This window comes from Bidens hawaiensis, unplaced genomic scaffold (genome assembly GCF_021521415.1).
Source record: "Bidens hawaiensis isolate Kalapana, Puna unplaced genomic scaffold, B.hawaiensis_p1.1 tig00006190_1, whole genome shotgun sequence".
NCBI lineage: Eukaryota > Viridiplantae > Streptophyta > Magnoliopsida > Asterales > Asteraceae > Bidens > Bidens hawaiensis.
In genome coordinates this window covers 1,082,155-1,091,854 of record NW_027491410.1, presented here as the reverse complement: position 1 = coordinate 1,091,854, position 9,700 = coordinate 1,082,155, and the positions used below count along the sequence as shown (strand labels likewise).

The 9,700-nt window shown below is 35.2% G+C and overlaps 1 pseudogene; it reads right to left on the bottom strand.

Moving 5' to 3' along the window:
- Positions 1 to 4,286: 4,286 nt before the first annotated feature.
- On the bottom strand, positions 4,287 to 9,432 carry LOC143631650 (BURP domain-containing protein 6 pseudogene; annotated as a pseudogene).
- Positions 9,433 to 9,700: the final 268 nt, after the last annotated feature.

Genomic DNA, 9,700 nt, shown 5'->3' with positions numbered 1-9,700 from the left:
TTTCATAACTACGCTACCTCGTACAGCTAAGCATCATGATACCATCTGGGTGATTGTGGACCGTTTGACCAAAAGTGCTCACTTTCTGCCCATACGTGAGGCTATCTCGTCAGAAACGTTAGCAATTTTGTTCATCAAAGAGGTTGTATCTACGCATGGGGTACTGTTATCGATCGCGTCTGATAGAGATACTCGGTTTACTTCGAGATTCTGGAAGAAGTTTCCTGAAGCTATGGGAACGAGATTGAACATCAGTACGACGTATCATCCTCAAACAGATGGACAGTCTGAAAGGAAGATCCAAAACCTTGAGGATATGCTATGTGCTTGTGTGTTAGACTTTGGAGGAAGTTGGGATGACCATTTGCATCTAGCAGAGTTCTTTTAAAACAACAGCTACCATTCAAGTATTGGTATGCCCCCGTTTGAGATGCTTTACGGTAGACGATGTAGAACCCCAGTATGTTGGGGAGAGATTGGTCAGAAAGAGATGGGAAGCTTAGATTCTTCAAAGTTCGATCAGATCATGGCAAGGATGAAAGCGGCGACGACCAATTGAGTTTAACGTTGGTGACAATGTGATGCTCAAGGTCTCGCCTTGGAAAGGAATTATCTGTTTCAGGAAGAGAGGGAAGTTGAGTCCGAGGTACATTGGACCGTTTAAGATTATTGATCGTGTAGGTGAAGTGGCTTATAAACTGGATTTGCCCGAAGAGTTAGAAGGAATTCATTCGACCTTCCATGTTTCTCATCTGAGAAAATGTCTGGCTGATGACATGTCACACGTGCCATTAGTGGAGATTGAGGTTGATGAACAGTTGAACTACGTTGAGCAACCAATCGAGATAGTTGATCGCAAGGAAAAGCAACTCCGTCACAAGGTTATACCGTTAGTGAAAGTGATATGGAATCATTGCAAGGGATCAGATGCTACAGGGAAGTCGAAGAAGAGATGCGCAAATTTTATCCAAATTTGTTCATGCAATAGTTAGGTTTCGGGGACGAAACCTCTTTAAGGAGGGAAGACTTGTAACATCCCGTTATCTAGTTTCGGTTAATAAATGAACATACGAGTTATTATGAGTCAGGCTAGTGTTGGGTAAATGGATATGGGTTATGGACTTGGGTTATGAAGGAAAGAAGGAAAGACCATAGGCTTAAGCCCATGATCCATAAATATATAAACTTTTAATCACCCATTTAATTTCGTTTCACACCTATTCCATACACCATCAAAACACACACTTAAGATCTCTCTCTAATTTCTCTCCTTTCTCTAGCTGATCCAAGATAGAAAACCGATCCTGATTTAAGATAATGATAGTATGATGTTGTATGAGCTTAAACCCGTTAGATATGGTCACAAAACGACGAACTGACACCGTTAAACCGTTTAAGTCATGAGATCTGGGTGGGATCGGGTATAAACCGAGCCTAAGATGAGCTTAGGGATCACCCTAGCTCAGATCTGGATCGAACGGGGCAAAAAACGGTGAAAAACGTTGCAAAATGGGGTAAACCACGTTTTTCCAGCCACCGCCCGGTTTTCCGGCACGACGGCGTCGGAAAGGCGGTGCCGGTATTTAAGGATGTCAGAGAATTTTTCTGAAATTCTCCGACAAAACCTAACCCTAATTCGTTACGGGAGAATAACGAAGTAGCTTCAATTCGTTATGTGGTTCGTTAAGGAAGAACCCTCGTTCGTTAGGCTGATTCTATTAACAGGCAATTCGCTATGATTGCCAGTTCGCTATGAAAGACCACTTCGCTATAAAGTTCAATTCGTTAAGATGGTCCATAAGTGGTGATTCATTATGCTATAACGAATCAGAACTCCGTAGAATTCTAATTCGTTAAAGAACTGAATAACAAATCAGATAACTGGATAACGAACTAAGTTTACAGGAATGACAAGAATAGTCCCTGGACTTAGTAAAGAATGAAATAATTACACAATAACCCTTGGACTTTGATAATATATGAAAGATACCTTTAAAGGTTATCGGGTAACGATTAACTAATCGGTAATGATCCAATGAAGTAAAACCAGCTTAGATATATGAGATCAATTAAGTAGATGATAAGAAGAGCTAGAGCCGTATTTAATATATGTATAAGTATACAGTTAGTCGTGTTCAGCTCAGGAAATGATTAACTATAACCGTTGAACGTAATCGCGTTCAGGTGAGTTTCTAGCCCCACTTCCTTGTTATGTTTTCGGGGCTGTGTGCATACTCGATGTGATAGTTAATACACTTACCTTTAGTGGTAAGTGTATGCTTGGTACGATTTATGTATGATGATTGCTTGACGGTGCGTGAACGATCTTCGGATATTGCATGTACCGTCAGGAGGTAGTTAAACATATGATTGATATATGATGTATGAATGATGTATGTATGTATTATTGATAGTACGTGAACGATCTTCAGATGTTGCATGTACTGTCAAGGGATGATTTAAAGATATGGTTGACTTATATATGATGTATAAGTTATGTATGAATGTACGAAAGTTATAATTATGAATGTATAGAAACGTATGGAAGGCATTGTTAGAAAAGGGAACCAACCCTAATAATGTCGGCGAATGTAGGGAACTGACCCTAATAATATCATCGAATGTAGGGAACCGACCCTAATAACATCGGCGAATGTAGGGAACCGACCCTAATAATATCGGCGAAGGTTATAGGGAATGCTCTTTAAAACGTATATGTATGAATGAAAGTATGCATGTAAGTATGAAAGAAAGAATGAAAGTTTGTATGTATGTAAGTATGTAAGTAAATATGAAGGTATGTACATTCGGGTGCATATGTAAGTATGTGGATGTATTGTATGTTGTCTGATTAACTAGAACTCAGTCATCGTAACTGACTTTTAGTATGCACGCATGTTAACGGATTGAGACAGCTAGTTTGAGCAGGACACATGGCAGAAGAGGCTGGCATCTGAAGATTTGTCATGATGTTTTGATATTATCGTTTATGATTATGTTTTAAAAGACAAGTTACGAACGTTTGTAATGAATGGTTGACTAATATTATTATTCCGCAAAAGTTTTAATTAACTCTGATATTTAGAACTGCGTTTATGAGTAAATCCAACGTCAGATATGAGACACAGGGAACGGGGCATTACATTATTGGGCATTGTGAAGTCCTTTTGATCATTTGTATTAGACTTGATTATTTGGATGTTTAGAACTTAGAAGACTGAGTTGGTTTTCTTGTTCACCAAGCCTAAAACCCTAGATTTGTCTGTATAAATACCATATCTATGTAATTTTTAATAGTGCATTGAATTAATAATGAGATCCCTAGTTGCAAAGAGTGGACTTAGGCCTACCGAACCACTATAAATACTTGTGTTCGTGTTTCTTTATATTTTTTCTTTTATTATTGTGTATTCGTTGTTACTCGGTTATTCCACTGCGCCACTTTGTTCCTAACAATGCTAACACCAAACGATTACAATGAGGTGGCAGGTAAACATACAACAAGCTGAGTTGCAACCCCCCTTTTGGATAGCAAACCTAATTCAACTAAAAACAATGTTTTGGTTCTTAGGGGCCGATAAATTACTATGCATGACCTGCTAAACATTGTTCAAAAAGTCAACAGCCTCCGGGGCTAAAAAGCTAAGTGTGTTAAAGGCAAAATGAATAAACACGTGTTGATTCTCTAAAGAAGCTTTCTGGTTTTTAGCATTCTTGTTTCAACATAACATTCAATAGCATTAAAGATAGAAGAGTAGTATAAGTTATATTCTAGTTAAGTCTATAGGGGCTAAGGCACACGGAGTCAACACTGGGAACGAGCTAGAAACGATTGGCTCCACTCGGGAACACCGTCGCTAGATCTAATATTTTTTTTTTAATTTATTTTCTTTTCATGTAATCGAAGGATTAATTCCCACTTTCTCCCATGTGTTGGTGTAAAATTGGTCGGTAAACTAGGGAATTCAGGAGACGACTCCTTATGCTTTATCTTTGAAAGAATCCGTTCGAAGTTAAGGTATTATTTTAAAATTAATTTAGCGTCTTTTTCTTGTTTTATGTTTATAGTTTTCAAAAGAGAAAAAAAAAACCAGTTCTAGTTGTTTAAAGTGCTCCTCCAAGCTGATGACATTGATTCTATTAACCGACACTTGTTTCTTTACTCAACAAATATTGATAAATAAAGGTAGCCACAAAACATACAAGTTTCTTTTGAAATATATACCCATACGGCCAAGTTTGGTTCGTAATAATCTATCTTCTAGGGCGTATGATCATATATATTCTTGAAATACACACATACTCACACGCCTATTATGTGCTTTTATTGTTGATGGAGTTTATTAGTATGGAACCCAAACAACATGATCCTCGGGTAAGAAATGGCAAATTGGAACAGTTCCTGGTTTTACTTTAAGCACTTGAAACGCCCAATGATTCGGACTCCAGTTTGCGGTGTCAGTATGGCAAACCGCGACCGCCTTTACTTTTGTACCATCTGCACCCACCATTGAAACCACATATGCTTCAATGTTTAAAGTTTTATGGCAATAAAATACCACGTATGCGTAGTGTTGCTTATGGCAAACCACAGCTTTAGTTTTAGAAAGCTTTTTAACGGCTTCGATTTTGTACTTTTGTAATGGGGTACTTTCTTTAGCGATTACCTCAGTAGAAATCACTTTCACATTTTTACCTAGTTTGGTGATGCTAAAATCAACCATGGATTCTAATGAAGTCGCAAGTCGCACAATACTTTTCTTCACCTTTGATGCCTTTATTCTCGCATGCCTCTAGTGTTTGCTTCATGATTTCGGCTTCTATCGAGCCGGGTTTAACCGATAACTCTTTGTAGATTTGGGGAAGATTGTTCGAAGAAAAAGGTATCGAATCAGCGATTTTTCGAGGTAAAAGCGTTGATTTATGGTCGTTTTTAATGAAATGTAGATTAAATTTTGCTCTTTGATGCAAGTCGTTTTTCAAGAAAACAAATGGAGAATGTCCTTTAAAAACGCCGACTCTATCCAGCTTCCACTTGTGGCTGCTATGCACCACTACACCACCCACTGTGGTGCTCTTTTCTTCGTTCCATTCTGTAAACTAAGACACATATTTTCTTAGTATTTGAGAAATTACATCACTTGAAAAGTTTTAGAAATTACAAAACGATCAACCTGTGTACAAAACATCTTTGATTGATTTTGGCATAGGAGTGTTTGGTAACACAGACTTCCAGTATTCTTCCGGAGTCACTTCATGACTTCCTACAAATGCTACCTAATCACCAAACCACAAATAAAAACGTGAACTGATTTCCAACAAACCCTAACGTATTTAGAAAGTTGCATGACTTACTACAAACCGGATAAATTAAACACCTATATATAGGTATGTATATGTATATATGTATAGGATAGGCTCATGTATGTGTATGTGTATGTGTATGTGTATGTGTATGTGCATGTGTATACATAGGCTCACGCACTTACTGAAAGAAGTGTACAAACGTAGGCTAGAAAGTACTTCATTGGAGGGAATTGAAAGCGTGTCTAGGAGTTAGATTTTGATGATGTTATGAGTGGGTCGATGAGTAATTTATAAAGTGGGAAATGGAGTTCATTTAATACTAGAATGCAACTCATACCAATAAGGACCACGGTTTAATTAAGGCCAACTACCACCACTAAGGATTATTGATTTTTGTATAACTAGGGATTAAATTGTTGATCAATTAATCTATAATTATAATAAACAAAAACTATTATCGTGCCACATGATATCTAATTGTCTAAATTTTTGTCAAGTGACATCATGATTGTTCAATTTTGAAAGTCATAATTATATAGTTAAAACAAGTAATAAATATATTAAACATTCCATATTAATGATTTATTTATAACTTTATAGAAGTAAATAAATAAAAAAAAGTCATAACTATCTAATTAAAAGAATTAACAAATATTTTAAACATTGCATATTAATGATTTATCTATAATTTTATATTAGTAAATAAAATAAAAACAAATTAGAAATAAAAGAACGCATGTAGAACTTTTGAAACTCATTTTAGTGTGTGTAAATTTGCGTTGTGTGTGTTTGAGTTTATCAGTGACCGATTCATAAGGTGCTACGATTTGTCTTTACTTTGCAATGTGAAAATGGTTCCTATCATTTGATTATTTTTTACTATTAATTCTATATAATAAACTTTTTTATACGTATTGACAACTTTTGCTAAAATGATATAATTCAACATTAAAAGAGAATAGTATATTGATGATAGTGTATAGTAGTTTTATTTCTTTCAGATCTAATAATTATTTGCATGTTTTTGTCATATGTTAACTAATAGTGAAATTAATTGTGGTTATTCATTGTCACAAACTTGCATCAACTAGAGTTTCAGGCCAAGCTAATATAGAAAATGAGTTGTTTTGATCCCTAAACTTCTTGTGCGCAAGTCTAGGGATGGGTTTAAAGTCCACCTGAAATTTCTCATGTTGGGATACCCAATTTCCATCAAATTTTATATTAGGTGCTGAATTCAATGTGGAGCAATAAACCTCTAGAAACAGGAACACATTAGTTACATCATCTCAAGGTATGCGTTAATAACTGCAAGTTATGAGTGGGTCGATGAGTAATTTATAAAGTGGGAGATGGAGTTCATGTAATACTATAATGCAACCTATACCAATAAGGTCCACAGTTTAATTAAGGCCAACCACCACCACTACCAACACCAAGGGTTATTGATTTTTGTGTAATTAGGTATTAACTTGTTGATCAAGTTAATTGTAATATGAATTTAAATAAGTCGGGTACGGAATGCACACTTATTTGACTTTATTATAATTTATAATCCTATTGGTACCCTTATCGTGGGGTTCCAAGGGGCAACACCCTCTTGGCAAGGGTTTAGGAGCAGCGCACTGGTAGCGGGGTCCAAGGGGTAGAGCCTTTTGCTGGGGTCGAGCTGAAAGGAACCATGGATTATGTTTTGATTTATAATGGATTTCCTTCTATTACAGAAGGTTATTTAGATTCAAGTTGGATTAATAATATGGAAGATCATACTTCCACAAGTGGATGAACTATTCTACTTGGAGGAGGTATTGTATCATGGGCATCTAAGAAACAGAATTGCATCACTAATTTGACTAAGGAAAATTGAGTTTGTAGCATTAGCAGCCGGTAAAGAAGTTGAATGGCTAGGAAACTTGATTTACGAGATTCCATTGTAGCCTAAACCAATATCACCCAGATATATCAGGTGTGGTAGTACCGCTACTTTGTCTAAAGCGTATAGCTAAACGGAAAATAGGAAGTCTAGACACTTAGGTTTTAGACACAACATGATTGGTGAGCTCATTGTAAATGGTGTGATATCAGTGGAGTTGGTAAAAACTCAACAGAATTTAGAGAATCATTTAACGAAAGCATTAAGTAAAGGTCTTGTGCGCAAGTCTAGGGATGGGTTTGAAGTCTACCTGAAATTTCTCATGTTGGGATACCCAGTTCCCATCAAATTTGATATTAGACGCTGAATTCAATGTGGAAAGATTAACATCTAGAAACTGGAACACATTGGTTACATCATCCCAAGGTATGCGTTCATACTTGCAAGTTAAGGAGGTTGAAGTATAGCTTCTTAATAGTTTTTTTTGAAAACTCACATATGCAGGTCCACGAGGAAAAGAGTTACCTATATGAGTATGAAGTTTAGCCACTTCAAGAAGCTGGGATTTGGCTTTGATATGTTCATTGAAGGATAGGACACAAGCTAGTTAAAATAGTATCAAGTAAGAATGTATGAATATGTGAACTTATGTGTATATTATCTTTGACTATTTATGTTGAATAGAAAGGGTTCAATCGTAGCGATCCCCTTATTTGAATATTTGGAATGTGTAATATACTAATTTGAAATTCAATCATCACGGCATTTCATTTATGCATAAGTTTGTTGTTTGTGTGAGTTTGTTTAAGTTAATCAAGGATTTCACCAAAATGGGGAAGATTGTTAGTGATTTTAGTGTAATTAAGGATTAACTTATTGATCAAGTTAATTGTATTATAAATCTAAATAAGTCGGGTGTGGGGGCGCACACTATTGATCTTATTATAATTAAAAAACATATTGGTTTTACTGTAAAACGATTATGCCCGGCCTTATAACGCTTAATAATGCTTGTGGGCATGGTGTGAGAGTTTTATGCATCTATATAATTCCCCCATTATACATAACCAAAGGTAGGGTTGGAGATTGTAATTTGAAAACGCCTGGTGGAACGATAACTGATAACAACCCACCAGATCTAGTTGAAACATTCGTACATGTGGTTCGTGGACTAAGTTTAAGATCTTCATCCTAGTTCTTTCTATATATATAAACTAGCTTGAAACTTGTATATACACGGATAATTCATACATGTGTTTAACGGTTGTTGAGACACAACCATTATATAATAGCATTTAAAAATATTTAGGTATTTATTTAATTATTTATTTACTTTAAATTAGTAAACGGTAATTAACGATTTTATAGATATTTAATTGGTAACATTGTAAGTTTGTATTTTAATATATAGATATAGGTTAAACTAATTTCCATTGGTAAAGAGAAAACCTTTAAACATTTGGGTTTGGAAACACTACAAGGAAATGAAGCTATTGCAACCCTGCTAAAAAGTTGCATTAGGCCTAAAAAAAGTTGCATTAGGCTTGATGCAACCTTTTATCTAGGGCTGCATTAGGTGAAGTTGCATTAGATCTAATGCAACCTTTTTATTAGATAAGACAACTTTTTCTTAAAGTGTTGCATTTACTACTCAAATGCAACCTTTTTAGTATGCAACATTTTTGACATGCTAATGTAACTTTTTTTACTTCAAATGCAACTTTTTTAACAAACAAATACAACCTTTGCAATGTCAAAAGCAACCTTTGCTACACTTTAATGCAACTTTTTTTACATCAAATGCAACACTTTTTATGATTTTTAGTTACAAAAAATGCAACCTTTTTTTAAAGGCAATGCAACTTTGTTTGAATTACTAAATTCTATTAATATTAATATGTAATGTTATCTCATTAAAACCAACATGATAACATAAATATAATAGACAATAATATATCATAATTTACCATATGTTTAATCTCAAAATAACAACGTAATCAAAATATAAGTTGTCAACTAAAATTATTAGAAGTAACTAAAACCTCCTACTCATCTCTACGATCCTGAACTCCATCATGTAGCTTTTCCATAATATTTTGCATCATAGCTTCCAAGTTCGCTCGTTGGCGATCAAGGTCTTTCCGCATAGCTTCTAGCTCATCTTTTTTCCTTTGATGGTCCTCTTCCATTTCCTTTCGCATATCAAGCAATTGTGTTTTATCAACTTCAATGTTTGCTTTTAATGATTCCATAAGCCCTCCAGGAAATGGTTCCTCACCAGCATCCAATTTTTTTACCATTTTTTTGTAACGCCTTTTCCATAGAGTCGAATGTAGCCATCATGCTCCTTGTTCATTACAACCGTAAAAGGATCAACCAAAGCACTTCCATCTTTTGCGGGTGCGTGGTTCTTCATTTTTTCCTTGAAAAGTTAATAAGAAAATATTATATACACAAACATAATATATAATGAAGTACAATAAAAAAACAAATAATAGTAAACACACATGGAAATAGATG